We start from the raw sequence: 8328 nt of genomic DNA, 5'->3' as shown, positions 1-8328 counted from the left end.
ATTTTGAAAAACATAAAGAGCATCTGAGAGATGTTAGTTTCTTATACCTGCACCATTAACAACCTACCTGTTGGTTAACAACTTTCATTTGTAAGGGTCCCTGGGTGGCTCAGTTGATTAAGCGTCTACCTTTGTCTCAGGTCATGATCCCAAGGTCCTGGGATTGAGCCCTACATTGGGCTCTCTGCTCAATGGGGAGCCTGTTTCTCCCTCTGCCTGCTGCTCTGCCTACTTGAGTTCTTTCTCTCTTTATCAATTAATAAATAAAATCTTTTTTTAAAAAAACTTTCATTTGCATAATAATTAGTTACAACGTATGAAATAAGAAAGGACAAGCTCATTATTTTGGGCATTAGACTCCTCTGTCAGTGATCCCCATCAGGAGAAAAGGATTGAATAGTGTGAAAGTTCATTTTCAGTTTCACACAATGGTGTGAAAGTTCATTGGGTGTGTTGAGAAAGGTGAATTTATCTTTTTTTTAATTTTTAAAGATTTTATTTATTTATTTGAGAGTGTGCAAGAGAGAGAGGGCACACGAGCAGGGAGGAGGGGCAGAGAGAGAGAGGGAGAAGCAGACTCCCCACTGAGCAGGGAGCCCGACACTGGGCTCAATTCCTGGACCCTGGGATCATGACCTGAGCCAAAGGCAGATGCTTAACCAACTGAGCCACCTGGCTCCCGGGGAAGGTGAATTTTTGATCATGTACATGGAGAAGGGAATCCAGCTGTTAGGGACAGGGTTGGAACTTGGGCTGCATTAAAAAAAGAATGAAACAAAAAAGATTAAAATTTTTAAAATTTTAAAAGAACAAAACAAAACAAAACAATAAAACCTTAAAAATTCACTCTCCAAAAACAAATTAAATTCTGGAATCTCAGTAATCTTGGATGTTACAAATATAAATTGCTCATTAGATCTTACTACGCACCACCACAGTGCGTAGTGCTATAAGGCATAATAAGTATAATATGTATAATCCGTGGTCTTAGACTTTGTGGCTAGGATCATCATTCAGAGTTCCTGACCCCTAATCCAGTGCTTTTTTCTAGTATAACAAAGCCTCTCTTGCAACACAATTACCTTTTCATAATCCATCATGTACCAAAGACAAAATATTGCATTAAGACTGTTGATCCCCAGTAGAACCACCCAGGAGAGGACTGTCCTTAGATGTGAGCAACTGGGCTTCTGTCTTAGGCTCTGGGCTTTAGGTCTTCCTCTGGCTGCATCTCTCCCTGGCTATCTGGACTGCTCTCCTCCTCATCAGGTTCCTGGGGAGTCTGCCTCCAGAACTGCGCAGACTTTTCCCCCAGAGCTTGTCTTCCTGCCGCACTTGGCAGTGTGTCCTCCTTGGCCTGAGGAGTGGCTACAGCTAGGGAAGCAGTAGATGATATGACTTTGGATGTTAGGACTTGGTGGCAGAGGTGTCTTCATGCCCATGTGGGGCCTCGTAGAGCAAGACATGGAGAAGCTAAGGACAACCATCTGTTTTGCTCTTGACCCTAGAAACATCAGTTACGCCTGCCTGGTTCCAGTGAGTGAACACACACACATATTCATACACATATATAAACTCAAATTCAAATTCAAAAATATATATATAAGTGTGTGTGTGTCACACACAGCTAGTCTATAAATTATGGTTCAACTAAGGATTTTTATATATACATTTTTATATATTTATATGTGTGTGTGTGTGTGTGTGTGTGTCTGCAATATAGTATCTTCACATTTTGCTCCATATAATGACAACTCACTTTTTGGGGGCCTAATATTGCCAAACACTATTATAGACCCTTACTTGAAACTCACTTATTCCAAAACACTCTGAGGTAGATAACATCATTACGATCATCATCGTCGTCATCATCCCCGTTTTACCCATGAGGAAACACAGGCACAGAGAAGTCAGGTCATTTGCGCAGGCCTGAGAGCCAGTAGGCACCAGGGCCAGGATTCTAACCGTAGGCAATGCAACTTCTGTTCAACTTCCCTCGCTTTTCCACCTCAGCTCTCTAACCTTGCAAGGCAGGCTCAAGCCCTCGCTCTTTTGGAGAGGCCCGTCGTCGGAGCATTTGCATCCTTCCCCCCAATTTTCTGAACTTCTGGAGTTTCTTTGGCCTTCCTCACTCTCCGGATACCTACTGTTGGAGACGCTGGAAATCTCCCCACACGCTCTGCCATCTAGAAGTGAAAGATGATGGGACCCTTCCCTGTCAGTGTGCTGAGTGGGCAGGTGTTTGGTTTCCCAGAACGGAAACCCAGGTGGACTCTGATGAGCTGCCAAATCCCCCACCGGAAAAGGGTTGTGGCGCCAGCTTCCAGAAGGGAATGCTGTCAGCATGTTGCTTCCAGCAGCAGGCCCCTTCAGGGGCTGTGCCAAAGGCAGAGAACCACTTGCCCAAGGCCACACTCTCTCCCAGAGTGGCCCACATCCATGGACTGAGGGATGTGGGAGTGTAAAGACCTGGCCATCTTGGTCCGTGGTGTGCTGGACCAGCTTCCATGGACGGTGCACGTCATGAACTCCATGTTCAGTGACATGACATCCAGAGCCAAAAATTAGGCATGGTGTAGTACTTGCTGCATGGAAACTGGCAAACACACAGACAGATGAGGGCTTTGGTTTTTCTGAGAGTCAGTTTGCCGGCACACTCCTGTTCTCAGCCCAACTCAGGACTCGCCAGAAGCTTCTGAAAGGCCCCTCTGTTTCAGAGGTGTTCGTGAGGGTGGCTGAGGCTGTCTTCCTGGGGACTCACAGCTGTACCTCTCCCTCGGCTCAATTCTGCTCCTAGCCCCTCACCCACCCCAGGCGCATGTGTTGATCCCAAGGGCACTTTCTGCACGCCAAACTCTCAAAGTCTGCTTTCTGGGGAACTCAGCCTGCAACATCTCTCACACTGTTCAAGTTTATCTAAGCTTTGCAGATTGCTTAGGCCCTTTATCAGGAATGCTAGGTTTTCCCAGAAGGAAGCTGAGAATATATCATACAAAAAGTTTCTGGCCCACGTCAAGATGGAGACAATTTTTCTTAAACAAGCCTTTAACTTTTTGGGGGGAGATATTTAAGGGTACTTTATTTATTTCAGTATATCCAAAATGTTGTCATTTCAATATGCAATCACTACAATTTTTTTTTTTTTTACTGAGACATTTTACATCCTTTCTTTTTTTTTTTTTTTAAGATTTTATTTGACAGAGATCACAAGTAGGCAGAGAGGCAGACAGAGAGAGAGGAAGGGAAGCAGGCTCCCTGCTGAGCAGAGAGCCCGATGCGGGGCTCGATCCCAGGACCCCGGGATCATGACCTGAGCCGAAGCCACCCAGGCGCCCCCATTCTTTCTTTTTTTTAAAAGATTTTATTTATTTACAAATAAATAAATAAAATTTATTTTTATTTAAATTTAAATTTTTATTTTAAATTTATTTGACACAGAGAGAGAGAGAGAGCCAGCACACAAGCAGGGGGAGCAGCAGGCAGAGGGAGAAGCAGGCTTCCTGCTAAGCAGGGAGCCCAATACGGACTCAATCCTAAGATCCTGGGATCATGACCTGAGCTGAAGGCAGGTGCCTAACAGACTGAGCCACCCAGGGGTCCTTGACATTTTGTATTCTTTTTACATATGAAGTTTTAGAAACCTAGTGTGCGTTTTACACTGATAGTACGTCTCAATTCTGACTGGTCGCCTTTCATTTGCTCAACAGCTTGGTGAAGCTGGTGTGTGTAATATTATACAATGTAACTATTAAGAGTGTCCATTGCTTGGGCAGTCTGGGTGGCACAGTCTGTTAAGTATCCAGCTCTTGGTTTTGACTTGGGTCATGATCTAGTGGGGGGATGGGATTGAGCTCTGAGTCAGGGTCTACGCTGAGCGTGGGTTCTGCTTGAGATTCTCTCTCTCTCTTTCCCTCCCCCTCTGCTCTTCTCCCTGCTCCTGGCAGGTGCTTGCATGTTCGCTCTCTTTCTCTCCCTCTCAAGATAAATAAATACAATCTTAAAAAAAAAGAGAGAGAGAGAGTGTCTATTGCTCAAGCATACTACAATTTCTGTATACATTTGATTTTTTTATCTTAATTGAGGTATAATTAATATATAAAAACCTGCACACAATTAATGTATACAAATTAGTGAGTTGGGACATATGCAACAATTATGCTTATTACTTGGATTATGTGATGGTAACAGGAGTGTATACATTTGATTATCAATATACATTTTAGGTTGTTCCCAGTTTGAGATTATTATGAGAAATGGTTCTATCAACATTCATGACTGTCTCTTAGTGCACATATGGAATCATTAGGTTTTTCTGTGTTCAAATTCAATAGATTCTGCCAAATATGTTTCACCTAGTACTGTCAGTTCTCTATCTAATTTTATCAGTCCTGAGGTTTTACTGGCAGTCTCTAAGCTGGAGTTCAATTTTTAATTCTCCAATGACAATGATGTTGTTTAAGAGGTAAGCTCTTTTGTGTTTTTTAAAAAAATCTTTCTTTCTTTCTTTCTTTCTTGAGAGAGAGAGAGAGAGAGAGCACGCACATGAGTTAGGGGAGGGGAAGAGAGAATCTTCAAGCAGACTCCTCACTGAGCAGGGAGCCCCCTCACAGGGCTTGATCTCGCCACCCTTGAGATCATGACCTGAGCCAAAACCAAGAGTCACTGAGCCACCCAAGCAAGCACCCTAGAAGTAAGCTCTTAATGGAGGCCCTGGTTAGTACTTACTGTTACACAAGCCACCATGAACCCCTACCTATAGAACTATTAATTCCTGTTCACGCTTGTTGAATGACTAAAATGAACCACATTCAAATTGCTCAATAAAAGAAGTTTTTCTGTAAGATTCTATCACTAATTCTTGAGCTTTCCTGTTGAAAAAGGAATAGTATGTGGTGGTAGGTGGGGGATTATTGAATATTTTGCTTTGTTGAGTGCTTTTCACTTTTTTTCCCCCTGTTTACCTTTCTGTAGAAGTGATAGTCAAAAGATGTAAAAACATGTATGGCCAGACCATCAACTAATCAGAAAGAATTCTGGCCCTAAAGCAAGAGCAGGGTCCTTCTGACACCCATCATCCCAGCAGAATAGGGTCAGGTATTAACTCTTTGGGTGTTGGATCTTAGGATGGGTGGGGAGGAGACTTTTCAGAAAGAGACTTGGGACACTTAGGAAGCTTAGGGACAGAAGCTAGTTACCAACCTGTATGGAACTGTTTCAGTATTTGAACACCAGATATGGGCTTGTGGATGTCTGCTAGCTGAATAGCAGGCCCATTTGTACTTTCAACAAGTGACTCCTTTTTATGACTTTAGTATTCTATATCTCAAATGCTTTTAATTTATCTGAGGAGACAAATTATATTGTTCTCAATGAATATCCTAATCATCTTTATTGGACATTTCTCAGGAGATGGGAGTGATGTATACTTGGCTTGCAAACTTTAAGCTATAAGTAGCTCTCCAAATTTTCTGATTAAGTTTAAAACATCTTTTGATCAGACTATTGTTTCATTTCTTGGAAGACAGCATTGCTTTACTGAATCCTGGCCTGACCATCACTGCAGAAAATGGGAGGCTAAAAGGAAAAAAATTAATGAAGAGATATACTAATCAAATCTCCTGACATGTCATTTGGTATTTCATTTTGTTTCAAAGCACATTCATTGAGATCATTTACTCGATACAAAGGTAAGTGTTGTAGAACATACAAATATGAATAAGACTAAGTCCCTGACCTTCAGAGCAGGCAGAAGGAGGTATAATAGGGGAGCCTAAAGCAGGATAATGGAAAGGAGGAGTATTCAGGAGTGGTAAAAATGTGTCTGGGAGTACAGAGTGGGAGGAAAAGACTATGCAGGAGACAAGTCTGAAAAGGTGGAATGTCCTTCAGGAAGCTTTCAGTTTCAAGAGACACAAACCAACTCCAGCTCCCTCCAGCAAACTGATGTAATTGTGGTATAAGGGTGAGGCCTAAGAGGTGTAAATAGGTGGGCGGACCCTAGGGATGTGGGTTGATAACGATGTGTCAATGTAAGTCCATCGATTGTAACAAAAGTACCACCTTATTGCAGGATGTTGATAGTGGGGGAGGCTGTGCCTGTGTTGGGGCGGGGGATATGGAAATTCTGTACTTCCCTCTCAATTTCCGGGTGAACCTAAAACTGCTCTACAAATAAAGTCTATTAAAAAAGAAGAAGAAGAAAAAGAAAAGATGGTGGGACTGCTGTTAGCAGACAGCCATTTGAATGGAGACATGAACTTAAATATTTTACATTTAAAGGAGTAAAATGTTCCCTGCTGACCTAATGGAGGCCTGAGAGCCTGCCCAGCTGAGACTGTTCTCAGCCTTTGATTTTTCATCGCTTTTCTGGGATCACCCCCTTGGTTTGGTGCTGAGGATGTGTATTAGTGACAGTGAATAAATCCAGACATTCTGCAAATGTGACTTTTTAATGCATTTTATGTGCCAGACCCTGTGCTTAACGCACAGTGGTTAAACAATGACAATGCACAGGCTCTTGCCCTGAAACTTCAAAGAACCGTGGAGGTTTTCTCCAAGGGTAGTCCACTGATCACCTACATTGGAAGCACTTTGAGGCAGTTGTGCAAATCACAAAATTCAGGACCCTGTTATAGACCTTCAGAATAAAAATCTGTGGATATGTGACCCAGGAATTTGCATTTTTAACAGGTATCTGAGAACCTTGACACTCAAAATATGGCATCACCTGGGAGCGCCTTAGAGGGGCAGAGAACCCTACCACAGATGACCTGAATCAGAATCTGCATTTTAACAGGCTCCGCATACATTAACATTTGGGTTTGAGAAGCACTTTTCTGGAAGATTGTTATACACTGAAGTATATGGGTGACTTTGTAACAATGTGATGAGTGCATTTACAAAGGAACATGTGAGTTCCTCTGGATGTCCATAAAAGGAACAGGTTTCCCTGTCAGAGATTTCCAGGAGACCGGTGATAGCAACCACTTTTTAAAGAGCAAGGAGTTAGGCTAACGTGATGGGACCACAGTGAGAGGTCTCATCAGAGGAAACCACTGTACAAAACTCCTGAGGCAAAGAGAACGCTGCTTTGTTTAGGAAAGAAGAAGTGTACCTCAAATTGGAGTGTCTTGGTTTTGTTTTTGTTTTTAACTTACTTAAACTCTGAACATCAATGGAAAGAGATATTTTGTAAAAATTTCATGGTTGGGGCAACTGGGGGCTCAGTCCGTTGAGCAGCCCGCTCTTAATTTTGGCTCAGGTCATGATGTCAAGGTCCTGGAATTAGCATTCCCCCCCACCCCTCAAGGGCTCTGCGCTCAGCTGGAGAGTCTGCTTGAGGATTCTCTCTTCCTCTCCCTCTGATTCTCCCCCTACTTGCACTCACAAGGGTACAATCTCTCTCTCAAAATTAGTAAGTTTTAAGAAAAAAAAAATTTTTTTTACTTTTTAAAGATTTTTATTTATTGGGGCGCCTGGGTGGCTCAGCGGGTTAAGCCGCTGCCTTCGGCTCAGGTCATGATCTCGGGGTCCTGGGATCGAGTCCCGCGTCGGGCTCTCTGCTCAGCAGGGAGCCTGCTTCCCTCTCTCTCTCTCTCTCTCTCTGCCTGCCTCTCCATCTACTCGTGATCTGTCAAATAAATAAATTAAAAAAAAATCTTAAAAAAAAAAGATTTTTATTTATTTATTTGATAGAGAGAGAGAAGGAGCAGGAGAAGCAGGCTCCTTACTGAGCAGGGAGCCCCAGGAAGTGGGGGGCTCTACCCCAGGACCTGAGCTGAAGGCAGGTGCTTAACTGACTCAGCCACCCAGGTGCCCCAAGAAAAAGTCTATGGTCAAAGATTTTTTTCATCAATGTTTAAGGGAAGGGGGCTGGGATCAGATTTTCCATTTCTTTCATAAAGCTGCTTTCTCTAGCCTCCTTGGTCAACTTTTTGTTTGTTTCTTTGTTTGACAGCCCTTCCTTCACTCATTCATCTGAATGGTGCTGTGCGCCTGGTGGGAGAAAAGAAACAGTTCCTGCCCTCACGGAGTTTATAGGAGAGGCGGGGTAGGGATGGAGATGCCAATAAAATACGAAAATAAACGCATAATTATAAATTGAGAAAATGGTTAGGAGGTGTGCTATGATAGGAAATAGAGCGGGAAAACTTCAAGGAAAAGCTTATCCAGCTAGACCAGCAGATCTTGAAAGTGACCCAAATCACTGTGGGTTTGGTGGGATGGGGTGTCTTACGAGCACCCAGGGGCCAGTCGGTGCGTATATGAACACAACACGCGCGCGCACACACACATACACACACACCCCACCCCACTCTCTCTTTCCTG

Source organism: Lutra lutra, chromosome 3 (genome assembly GCF_902655055.1).
Source record: "Lutra lutra chromosome 3, mLutLut1.2, whole genome shotgun sequence".
NCBI lineage: Eukaryota > Metazoa > Chordata > Mammalia > Carnivora > Mustelidae > Lutra > Lutra lutra.
This window is presented reverse-complemented; position numbering follows the sequence as displayed.